The sequence below is a fragment of the Perna viridis genome, chromosome 10 (assembly GCF_037379345.1).
Source record: "Perna viridis isolate PV_CMFRI_1.1 ecotype Kerala chromosome 10, ASM3737934v1, whole genome shotgun sequence".
In the NCBI taxonomy this organism is placed as follows: domain Eukaryota; kingdom Metazoa; phylum Mollusca; class Bivalvia; order Mytilida; family Mytilidae; genus Perna; species Perna viridis.
The window spans coordinates 36,697,481-36,709,008 of NC_142454.1; positions in this window are offsets into that span (position 1 = coordinate 36,697,481).

Below are 11,528 nucleotides of genomic sequence, written 5' to 3' on the forward strand. Positions count from 1 at the left end.
ACATAATTACCTATGTACATGCACCATTCATGCAAATGTCCATGACGACTGTAATGTTATGAAGGGAATAGCCGTGAGAGTTTATATGTAATGTTCATGGGAAAATACTGTTCATAAAAACCTTTTAGGATTGAAATACAGACAAGTAAGATTTCATGAAAACTAATAATGCTAAACATGACAAGTTTATATATATATATATATACAACGTCTCAGAATGTGACGACTCTATTCGCTACACTGCTCCATCGAATCAAATTGACACAGGGAAGATAACGTTAACTTATAGAAGGGTCTAAAATGGCTTGCATTCCATAAATATGAAAAACGACTATATGTCAAATTTGCGAACGAGTTCGAGTCCCGCGGAGGGAACGACCTAAAAATTTGCTTCGCAAATTTGACAGTTCTAACATCGTTGGGAATTTTTCAGACCCTTCTATGTATATATATATGAAGACTTCAAGTCATTTATAATAAAATATGAATACTGTTCGTAAAGACCAATATTCGTTATGGAAACATTTGCAATTGGAGATAAATACACTCAGTCAGGTTAAGCACGCACATTTGTGCACACACACACATACAAGTATGCAAATACATAACCAAGACACTTACACACATTCTACATACTCACTCGAATGTACACACATATTAATCACAGTTACTCATACACATGCGCTTAACACGAATACACACAACCTCAAACACGCATGTATATGCACACACATACCTGCACAGAGTCATCATATGGTTCATCATATATAATGTGAGACCAAGCAAGATATGATAGTATAGACATGAAGACTTTTATAAGGTTATGTTAAAAAAAATCAAAACATTTAAAGGAAGCAGTAAAAGTTTAATCATATAGTTCATAACTCATGTTCATAGAGAAAATTTAAGACTTGAAAGTTTATAAAGACTAGTGGAATTAATAATTTAATGAATTAATAACTTTAAAGATAGAGAAAACGACAAAGGAAAAAAACATTATAATCACAAAATTTATGTACAATACAGCACAGTATAATACATATTATTCTAACTGACATTTTAAAATTATTCACTCGGAAAGATATGAAATGTTCATGAGTCTTAGAAGATGAAATGACAATCTCAAAAATTCCTCTATTGTGGAGTCATTAATATTGTCATCAGGGAGAACTATACCCATCATTGTTTGAAGTAGTATGTCACTTTCAAGGTTGTTCAGATAAACAAACAGATTAACGTCATTGTCAATTACTTTGTTCCAGTTCAGTTTCAGTTCAGTGTACGAACATTCAATAACACTGTGATATATTGTGTCCTGGTACCAACTGTCACATTTCGAAGAAAGTTTATGTTGCTGTTGAGGTGGGCATGTAATCATTTTTAGACATAGAATGAATCTCGTAGTTCAGAAGCCGTCTTTGGAATAGTCCAAACAGATCCAGGGACATATTTGTTATGGATTTCTTTGAATCTTATAAACTCAATATCATTGTTCATTCGGGATTGCAATTCGCTAGTTTCACAGGCGTGTATTGCATGGCTGGGAATGTTCTTCCATACGGTTTTACTCGGGAATGTATACTTGAAAACACAGTCGTTAAAGGCATATGTTAGGTTGTACTTGACAAATAGTTTGAATGCATTCGGTAAGAAACCAATTTGACTGTCAGGCTTATGTATAAACAAACGAGTAATGATAAGATAAATTATCTTGGAATGGAAACGAGAATCATGCCCAGTTTGTGCAGGTTTTTTAATTTTTTATTCTCCGGGTATGACGTTAACATTTTATGAACCTTGTCCTATCGGGCAAGTGATGAAAATTCTACTTGCCTTGCCCAAAATGAAATTTATGTTGTCTTTTAGTAAATGCATGTTGAAAAATGTATCAAATTTGCTTGTCCCGTGGGCAAGTATGATTTAACTTTTAATTGTCCGTATGTGGTATTTTCACTTGTACCGGGAAATAGGACAACCCTGAATGTTGTAGAATATATCCATTTTTATCCATTATGCTTATTTTATTTGTGCTTGGTTTATAAAATCTGCTTAAATTATGTGTACTTAGCTTAAATTTCATTCTTTTATATGAAACAGTTTCTTAGCTTGATACATCTGTTGAATTATGCTTAGCTTGCTACTCCTACTTTCTATATGCTTCTTGCTTTTTAAGTCGCTAATATTGTTGGCGACTTCTTGCACTCCTAATTTCAGTACTTCATATTCGCATATGATTTGCATAAATATGTAGTTATACGCCACGTAAAGCTGCAGATTCTCGCCGTGTTTACCGCCATAGCATCATAGTTCTAGCTTCGTACGAGATAAAAATGTACTTCTTAAGTATCACACACGCGTGTTCTACGTGTGTTTCTCGCTTGTACGAGAACAGGAAGTTTACATGAAATGATCGGTTAGCTTTGAACATTAACCAGTTTCCGATTCAGGCACTGGGGCTCGTTACAAGACTACATAGGTCATACATTGTATACATTAGCACGCCCTGATATTTATAAATATTCATTGCCAGCAGTCGGAACTACTTGGCCATTTCCGCTACTCTAAAAAATAACTTTTTCTTTGTGTAACTAGAAAGGCTGAGGAGTTCCGATTGCATTGTCATTTATTTAATTTGGTTCCTAAATTGGTTCCTTGGTCAATATCATAAGCGACCCAAAGAATCGCTACAACGTACCTCTTTTAAAACTCGTCATACACATGTCAGTCAAAAGTTCAACGGAGATTGTGTTGGTATTTTGCTCTTAAACATGCCGACTCTAGAAAAAAGCTTATATATTTTTATCAATGTATTTATTTAATAGCTAGCGCTCTACTTATATTTTGGCCAACAGACACAAATGTTTTAAGTAGTGAACCATAAAGAGTTCAGACACTGCTTATGGAAGACGAGCATACTGAATACATGGTGTAGAAACCCCTATTTTACGAACTCTGTTTATTCGATCTACAAAATTATGACATATTTATACGTAACAATAGTCTGTCCTCCATTCTGTACTTTTTAGAAAACCATACATTCATCTGATACTTTTCAAAATCAACAAAATCAAGTACGGTAACTCTTTCAAACTTCCCATTTCAATCAATTCATAAAAACTGTATAGGTCTACGAAAGTCCTTCTAGGAGCCATGAGTAACGCTGGTCCTTAGTTAATATCAATGTCCAAATCAAAAAGTTATTCGCATAGTCAAAGGATATTGGGATTAGCATGAATAAGATTAACAAACTTGAAAGCAACGTCTTCATATACACTATATAGCTTCGTGTTAGTAGATTAAAAGATTTTGTTTCATATCCTGTTACGTATTAAGAAAAATACAAGGTTGCAATAGTTATCGTAGTAACGACAGTAAGTACTGTTGAAAATAGCAAAAGAAAAAAATCCATTTTGTCAGCAAAATCTGCCCAGGTCATATTTATCGCAGAAAACGTCCTCTTACGACACAAAAATGCTTTAGCAATTTTTTCGGGTACACATCCGTCAATAAAGTAAAATCGTACTATAATTCCAGCAAGGAGAAGAAAAACAGCCGAATAAACTATTTCAAGTGTAATGTAAGTAGTCAGTATAGACCCAGATATTTTTGGAAGTTCCGCACTAATCACAGTAAGATAAACTACAAATGATAAAAATACTGTAACACTATAACCTATTTTTTCACCACTTCGTACAGGAATTACAAACACCAACAATTTTAGCCAACCCATCGTAACCAGAGGCACTAATATATATATGATATAATTGGACGGACCCCGAACAAGAACCAATTCAAAAAGAATAGCATGATTAGATTCTGAGCTTAATCTGGTTGAAATATTTTTTATCTGCCATTGGCCGAAATTAGAACTTTCACTATTGACGCTGAACTCAGTAGTGTTTATTATTTCGTAATCATTGATGACGTCTTCCCAGACTTCATAGACTATTTTACAGGTCTGAACATCGAACGGAAAATACTTGATGTTCATGTTACATTTTGTTTTGATTATAGTGTAAGTACTCCAAAATACAAAGCCGTAATGAAAAACATAAAGCCTTTGAGGGCTACATGCATTACCAATACTACATTCAACGGCAGCATTGTCCAATTTTAATTGTGGTTTCCAAACTTTTTCCACAGGTGGAAGAAAAAAACTGATATTGCCATATATCTCGGGGTCCCAGGTCAAAATTTCGTCTATCCAAGAGACATCTACAAATCCTGACGCTTGTAGCGTCTCTGAAGAGTCATCAAAGTCATCAATGGAATACAAATATAGGCTAACATTTACTTGTACAGGCGACGATTGATCAAAGCGAGGTTTAACATACTTGTTGTACTTGCCACTATCGAGCAAATCGGTGTGTACTCTCATCGCCTCCTCATATGTTTCCCCATAAGTCCCTCCTCTCATCACTGACATCAGTACCAAACATAGATAGGTATTATTCATTTTCACACACAGTCAGGCGAACTCTTAGCAACACTTAACTAAATTAAGCTTTCTTTTTTCACACAAATAGACAATATCTGGGAGATTAATTCAGATAATTCTAAAATCCGATGTACTTTAACGATATCCGCCATTCGAACGTGACGAATACATGACAAAAATAAGATGTGAAAACAGATGTAATTACCTACGACGGGAGTATTTAATATATGGAATCCTCGAATGACAGCGTTCTTCGATCTAGACATTTGACTTGTAAAATATGAAGTCCTTTAATGCGACTCATGTTTTGTCCCATTTTGAGCATATTTGGCACCAGATCTTAAATTTACACAACTAATCATTTTTCACAATTATGCGCTAACATACCTCTTTTAAGGAGGTAGACCTAGGGTAAGGGACTAACCCGAATAATCCGCTCCCTCTCCGTTTCACTTTACTCTCGAAGGCCTGAACCCAACCTATGAGAAAGTCTCGTCAATGGATCGAGTGATCGTAGGTTACGTAATATAACGACTGGATTATTCGGGTTAATAAGGGACATAACTCATGAAGTCAGTGATATGTTTATTCAATTTCACCAAAGCATATCAAGCTTTCATTTGACACAGAATGAAACCAATCCAAGTTACTTTGATGGTTACATGACATTGATGTAAAATGCTGAATACAAACGTTCCAATAATTTGTAAGGGTTGTGTCCCTTATCATAGGTTTGCCTCCTTAAAGTATAATTCATTATTTGTAACTCATCTGCGTGAAAAAGTATATCTCTTTTGAATAGTGTATAATGGTATGACGACGTGGTATTCTTATACAGTTGGTGTCTGGACAATAGTTTATTTTTGGAGTCCAAGGACTCACAGGTTTATGAAAAACTAAATATCCTGCAGATAACGTCAAGCAATCTTGTGGAGACATTGGCAAAATAATGTTTTTGATTATATCTTACTAGATAAAAGAAATCACATTTCACCATGCGATAGGGACCTGGAGTACAGTACATAAATCTTATAATGCATGTACATGATATGAATTTCTTTAGTTTTTCTTATAATACAGTACTTCTATGTATTTCTAATACGAGTAGATGGGTTTTTGCTTTTCTATTTTCCATATATTTAGTACAACTTGTACTTTTTCTTACGACTGCAAAACTGTTGCACCGGAAAGTGTTTAGCGGTAATTAGGGTGGTTATTGGAATTAGTATATTAAGACAGAAACCCGTGTGTTAGTATCGAGGTGCTGACAATATCTTTAAAAGGGTGTGAAGGTCTGTTTAGTACAGAGCCCTGTTAGTCTCACAGAGATAAGAGATTGTAATTTAAAAAGTCCAGTGCTGTAGATTTTAAAGTCCAGCGCTGTAGATTCAAAATCCAGCGCTGAAGATTCAAAGTCCAGCGCTGAAGATTTAGTAAAACTCCATTTTTTAAATCATGCAATGCTCAAACGTTGACTCATTGTCTTGCATACCATTTTGATCTCTGCCAATGAAAAATATTGTATTAAAAATAACGGGACGAAAATGTTTGGCTACTTATTAACGCACTTAAAAAACTGAACATAATCATTAATGGACAAGGTTAGGCTTTTTTTTTTAAATCTATTTATTTCAATATAAATTTAAAAAATTACAAATTCTTGGCATGTAATTGAAATATATCCTTTTTGTGGCTTATGTGTAAATACAAATATGAAATTACCTTTTTGGTCGAAAACTCGAAATTTTCCTTTCAAACGTTAATTTTAGAATAGTGGGTAAGGATTGCGCCTTTCCATTTTACAAGAAGTCACAGAAGTAAAATGGGTTTCTTTTTACGGTATTCATTTTATCAATAAATACCATTATGACAGATATATAAACCTTTCATCAAATCTGAAAAAAAACAATGATTCAAAAGTCAAATGTATAAGACAATTATGCGATGTGGACGTTTCACGAACAATTTTCGGACCTAACTTTGGATAATTACTCTTTAACGCACAAATATCTCTATAAACCGCTACTATAAACTCTAAAAATGTAGTTGTGCATCAGCTTCCTGTTTAATGGACTTTTACTTAGAGCATTTACATGCCCAAAACACAACTAAATTTGAAACCATTTATTGGAATATTTTGAATTTTATTATGCAGCTTTATCCTTAGAAATGCAGTGACACAGCATCGACGTTCTGTGAGGCGGGTACATACGCCCTATGAACGCATAGCCCGCATAATCCTGTCGTTATATTGCGCTCAAATACGATCAATCCAATGAAGATGGAAAGAGCTTGAATTATTCGAGTTAATGGACACAGTTTTTCTTGTTTCTGTTAATAACAACGATAGTAAATCGTGAATTAAATGAACTAATTGTTCCTCGATAATTACAGTTAATAAATATAAAATAAACACGATTTATTCATATAAATATAATAATGCGTATTCATTCATACCGTCGATTTAAAGATCACACTTCTCTTATTTTGTCAGAGAAAGAAAAGCAATACGTGAACTGTTTTGACTAGTCGGCTATCCTGAATTTAACTTTAGAAAAAATATATGCGTAATCAAGTTGAGAATATTTTCTGTACTGGCCGAACCAGTGAGCTTAACCATTTTTTGGCGAGATAATATAGTGTAGAAGATACCAAACTAACTTTACCAAAGGCAAATTCGTGAATCGCACTGGAAAGAACTGTACAGGAATGAGGCAAACAAAAATCAACAAAGACATGCCGACAAGAAGAGAACGCCATGAACAAAGAACATCGAAAAAAGTAAACGACAGACCCATTTACAAACAAAAGATACACCACAAACAGTAAACATGTCTGACGACGGTCAATCCAGAAAAGTACTTCACATGCAATTGAATTTATAAAGTAAATTTGTAACCTATTAAAGATGTGACTTGCCGTCTTTCCGGCATATATTCCATATTCCCCTTATTTTACAAAAAATAAAGCTTTAGGCAATAAAAACTCTAATAAAAAAACCGGGAGCGATACCAGGTGCTCCGGAAGGGTAAGCGTATCCTCAGTTTCGCATACGACACCGGTCATATTGCCCAGAGGTCAAAGCCGGTAAATTGTCAAATTTAGTGAAGTCCTAATTTTTTTCCAATTGTGAACTTTCCGTTCTTCAGTAGCAGCATTACTGGCGAATTTGCTTATGAAGTCTACATTTCCAAATCAATACGGTTTTCTAGTGTATGCATGTCTTATTATGACTCAGGCTTTAGTTTGCAGCGTTGTGTTTTTGTCATGATTTATGCTGGTCATTTGGTCTTAGTCATAAATTTGTCCGTGGCCATGGTGTGTATTTTTTGGACGTGTATCCCTTCCGTTGCTTTTTATACCCCTCCTCTAGGGGGAGGTGGTATGTTGTGATCCACACGTCCGTCCGTCTGTCCGTCACACTTTTCGTTTCCAGATGATTAAAAGAAAACGCTTTAACATAGCTTTCTCAAATTTTAATATGTTGTTTCATAATATAAAATGAAGGTCAAGTCGATTTTGACTTAAATTGCCTATGGTCTCACTAACCACTTCTAACGTTTCCATTACTTTACATGTTAAAAAAGTAATTTTCAAAATATCACTATGAATTCCCAGGACAAATGACATCTTCAAGTTGCATACCGTTGCGAAGCTTGGAAAATAAGGCTTCCAAAATTATTATGCTAATGGTACGATGATTGTAGAAATTCTTCACAAAATTTACCTGAATAAATAATACTGAAAATCCACATTTTTACCTGTTCTGCTAACTGACAGCATGGAGACAAATTACTCACACATGTAAACAATATTCATACACTTTTGTAGTTAATTACATATATGATTTTAAAGTACATATTCTCAGCTTTATTTTGACTACTTTTAATCATAATACACACAAATAATGCACTTACAATGCATATGTCTAGGTTCAGTGTGTTTTGGTACTACATAAGGGGGGGGGGGGGGGAAGGTTGGCCATTTGACCCGGGAGTGGTTAGTGAGACCTATGTCGTTAGTTATTTGCCCTTGATCGTTTGAAAAAGCATGTTTATTTCGTTTCCATATGATTAAAAGAAAATGTTTTAACAGAGGTTTCTCAAATTTTAATTTATTGTTTCATAATATAAAATAAAGGTCAAGTTCGACTTTGACATACATTGCTTTACGTCATTTAAAATCAAACCAAATAAAACCCCAAAAAAACACTCATGTAATACCTTTATAACAAGTTTAATCAAATGTTGAGTCCATGCACTCCACAAAGTTGTGTATATGAAGGAAAAGTCTAGTCATGACCTTGATTATCAGTAGGGTTCCAGATTTACTCAGAACTAAATTGGGTCAAGTTCCATTGATAATGCTTATACTCGACGCCACATACAGCACATTTTCGAATTGAAGCTCTACTTTTTAAACCGTTGGGACTTACCGCTAGAGTTTATTATTTATTTAATTTGAAGATAGTTCGCATACATGCATGACGTGTTAGTACCAACGAGTCGCTTATTGGCTTAAATCGTGCGTAACAAATCCTTACGGGAAAATCCCATACTAATATCCGTCATGTTGGTTTCTACGGGACAATTTGTTTACAAACGAAGTTCGTAAGTTCCCGTCGAACTCCGGTGGCAATCGTCCGTTTGATCAACTTTTCGGTATTGTACGTTGTTCGCGTAAAATAAATCCGAGATATCCGAACTTACGCCGAAATGCATTCTGGGTTCTTCGGTTTTTGGACAAACCATTCAAACGTAAAAACATCTCCTAGCAACCCGATCACTGTAAACATGGCCGACTTTTGACAATGTAAATATTGGGACCGAGAATTAAAATCTCGCCGGCATTTAACGATTCAATGTTTAGGGAGAAGCCGTTTGGCTAAACGAATGAGCAAGTCATTTAAGACAATTTAAACGACGGTAGGTGTCAATAAACTCGTAAAAAATAGTTTTATTCAAATTTTAACTGTATCTTATTTATGTGACGCCGAGTATAGTCGAGGCTGACCACAAGCTTTCATGATTAAAAAAACAATCTTGTCTAACCATGACCTTGAACTTCATAACACAATTTTGAAAATTAGTATGATTCGAGATCTTACTTAAGTACTGTCATTTTACATAATCTAATTAAGACCCACCGATGAATGTTGAGTCTAGGCTGCCAACAAACTTTTATGACTACAAAAAACCAAGAAAGTCACACCACGACCTTAAACTTCCTGTCATGACCTTGAAAATAAATACTACAATTGTACCAATTTTGTATAGGATCAATTGGTAATTGTCGATGCTAGGCTGCCAAGAAGCTTTTATGACTTCAAAAACAACAAACTCCACCATGACCTTCAACTGCAACGCTTGACCTTGAAAATCTAAAAAAAACTAGATCTTATCAAGTATTATCATTGAACAAAATTTTGTAAAGATCCATAAAAAATTATCGAGTCAAGGCGTATATACATACAAAGTATACAGAATTCAACAAAATTTGGTATGCTTTCCTTTTTATTTTCATTATTTTCTATGACATATCATTTCTTTGCAAGAGACCTATTATCAGCCAAAATATGAAACTGAAAATAATCTGAAAAGTTCTTATTTATTTATTTTTTTTTTGTTAAACATATGTACAACCAAAATATATACGTAGCATGTGCGTAAAACTTTCCTTGCTATAAAAAAAAAACGATATTCCACTTTCTAACAGTAACAGGTATCTATCCAATTTTCTGTGTATTGTATGCAAGTAAATATAGGCGATATCTGCATAAATGAACAAGACAAAAATATGAAAAAAGGGGAAAGTCTCAAGAGAGCTCATTAAAAACGTCTAGTAGTAATTCTAGACTAGTAATTATGTGTTGGGATGCCAACACAAAGTCGCCCAAACCCCATGTTGGACCCTGTTTCCATGGCAACCAGAATTTCATTACTTGATGGTACAAATATTTTGGTCCTCAACCTTCCTATAAAGTTTGGTAGCATTTGGAAAAAAATGAACCAATTTCAGTTTTTGTTTTGTTGATATTTTTGCACCGTTTCCATGGCAACCAGAATTCCATTAGATGTATTTGGATGCACCCCTACTCATGGTGACCAGGCACCCACCTTCCTATGAATTTTCATGACTTCTGGAATCTCAGTGTCCGAGAAATCTGGCGGAAACGTTCAGGGAAGAGAAAAAAAATAATAAGAAACGGGGTAAAAACAATAAGTCTCCCAAAATTCGTTTGGGCGACTTAATTAGATGTGTCGGGACGACACGAATGCCCCTGCCGGCAAAACAGACGACCCCGGGCTGTACTAAAGGTACATACTTTTGCCGACATCTGATGCCCATTTAAGTGTGACACTGTTGACATTGGTGTGTAAATTTGTTTATCCTGCACATCAATATACACCCCTTCGAGCAAGGATTAGTACTGCCTGTTGAAGAAATTCAGTGACCATACTTCGATAACCCAGACACAATTATGGGTAACCTTCCTAATATATGTAAAACGTTCAATAATGAAAGCACTGGTATTGCTCAAAGAAAGATAGAGGAGAGCGATTAGTCCATAGGTAACGACCAATGCAATGACAACAAATCATAAAGAAAATGTTATAGCTATTTTTCCTATAAGACATAAACATAGCATCAAATGGAAAAGTAATTCTAAATATCTTTTTCCACAATTTTCATACCTTTAAAATATGCATGAAACAAAACTGGAGAAGGTTTTTGTCGATGAAATCCCCAGTGTAAAAGCCGTCTTTCTTAAAAGTTTGAAATAGTGAGATCCAGTAATCCGTATCTTCTTTTCGAAGTAAACTCCACCAACTTTTAATACGCTGGTTATGTTGGCTACTACCATGTATGAACGAATTCCGGTCGTCATTTCGATGAAAAAATGATTGCATCTCAGCAGTGTGTGTTTTCGGTCCCCAAGTCACCACGCATTCTCAACGGCACTCCATTATTTTCCATTACTGCTTTTATGTAATATCCCGCAATCACTCGAGGGTCGCTGCTTGTTCTGCCAACATGAAGCCAAATAATATACCTAGAATAACCGTCAATATACCCATTTATACAAAAA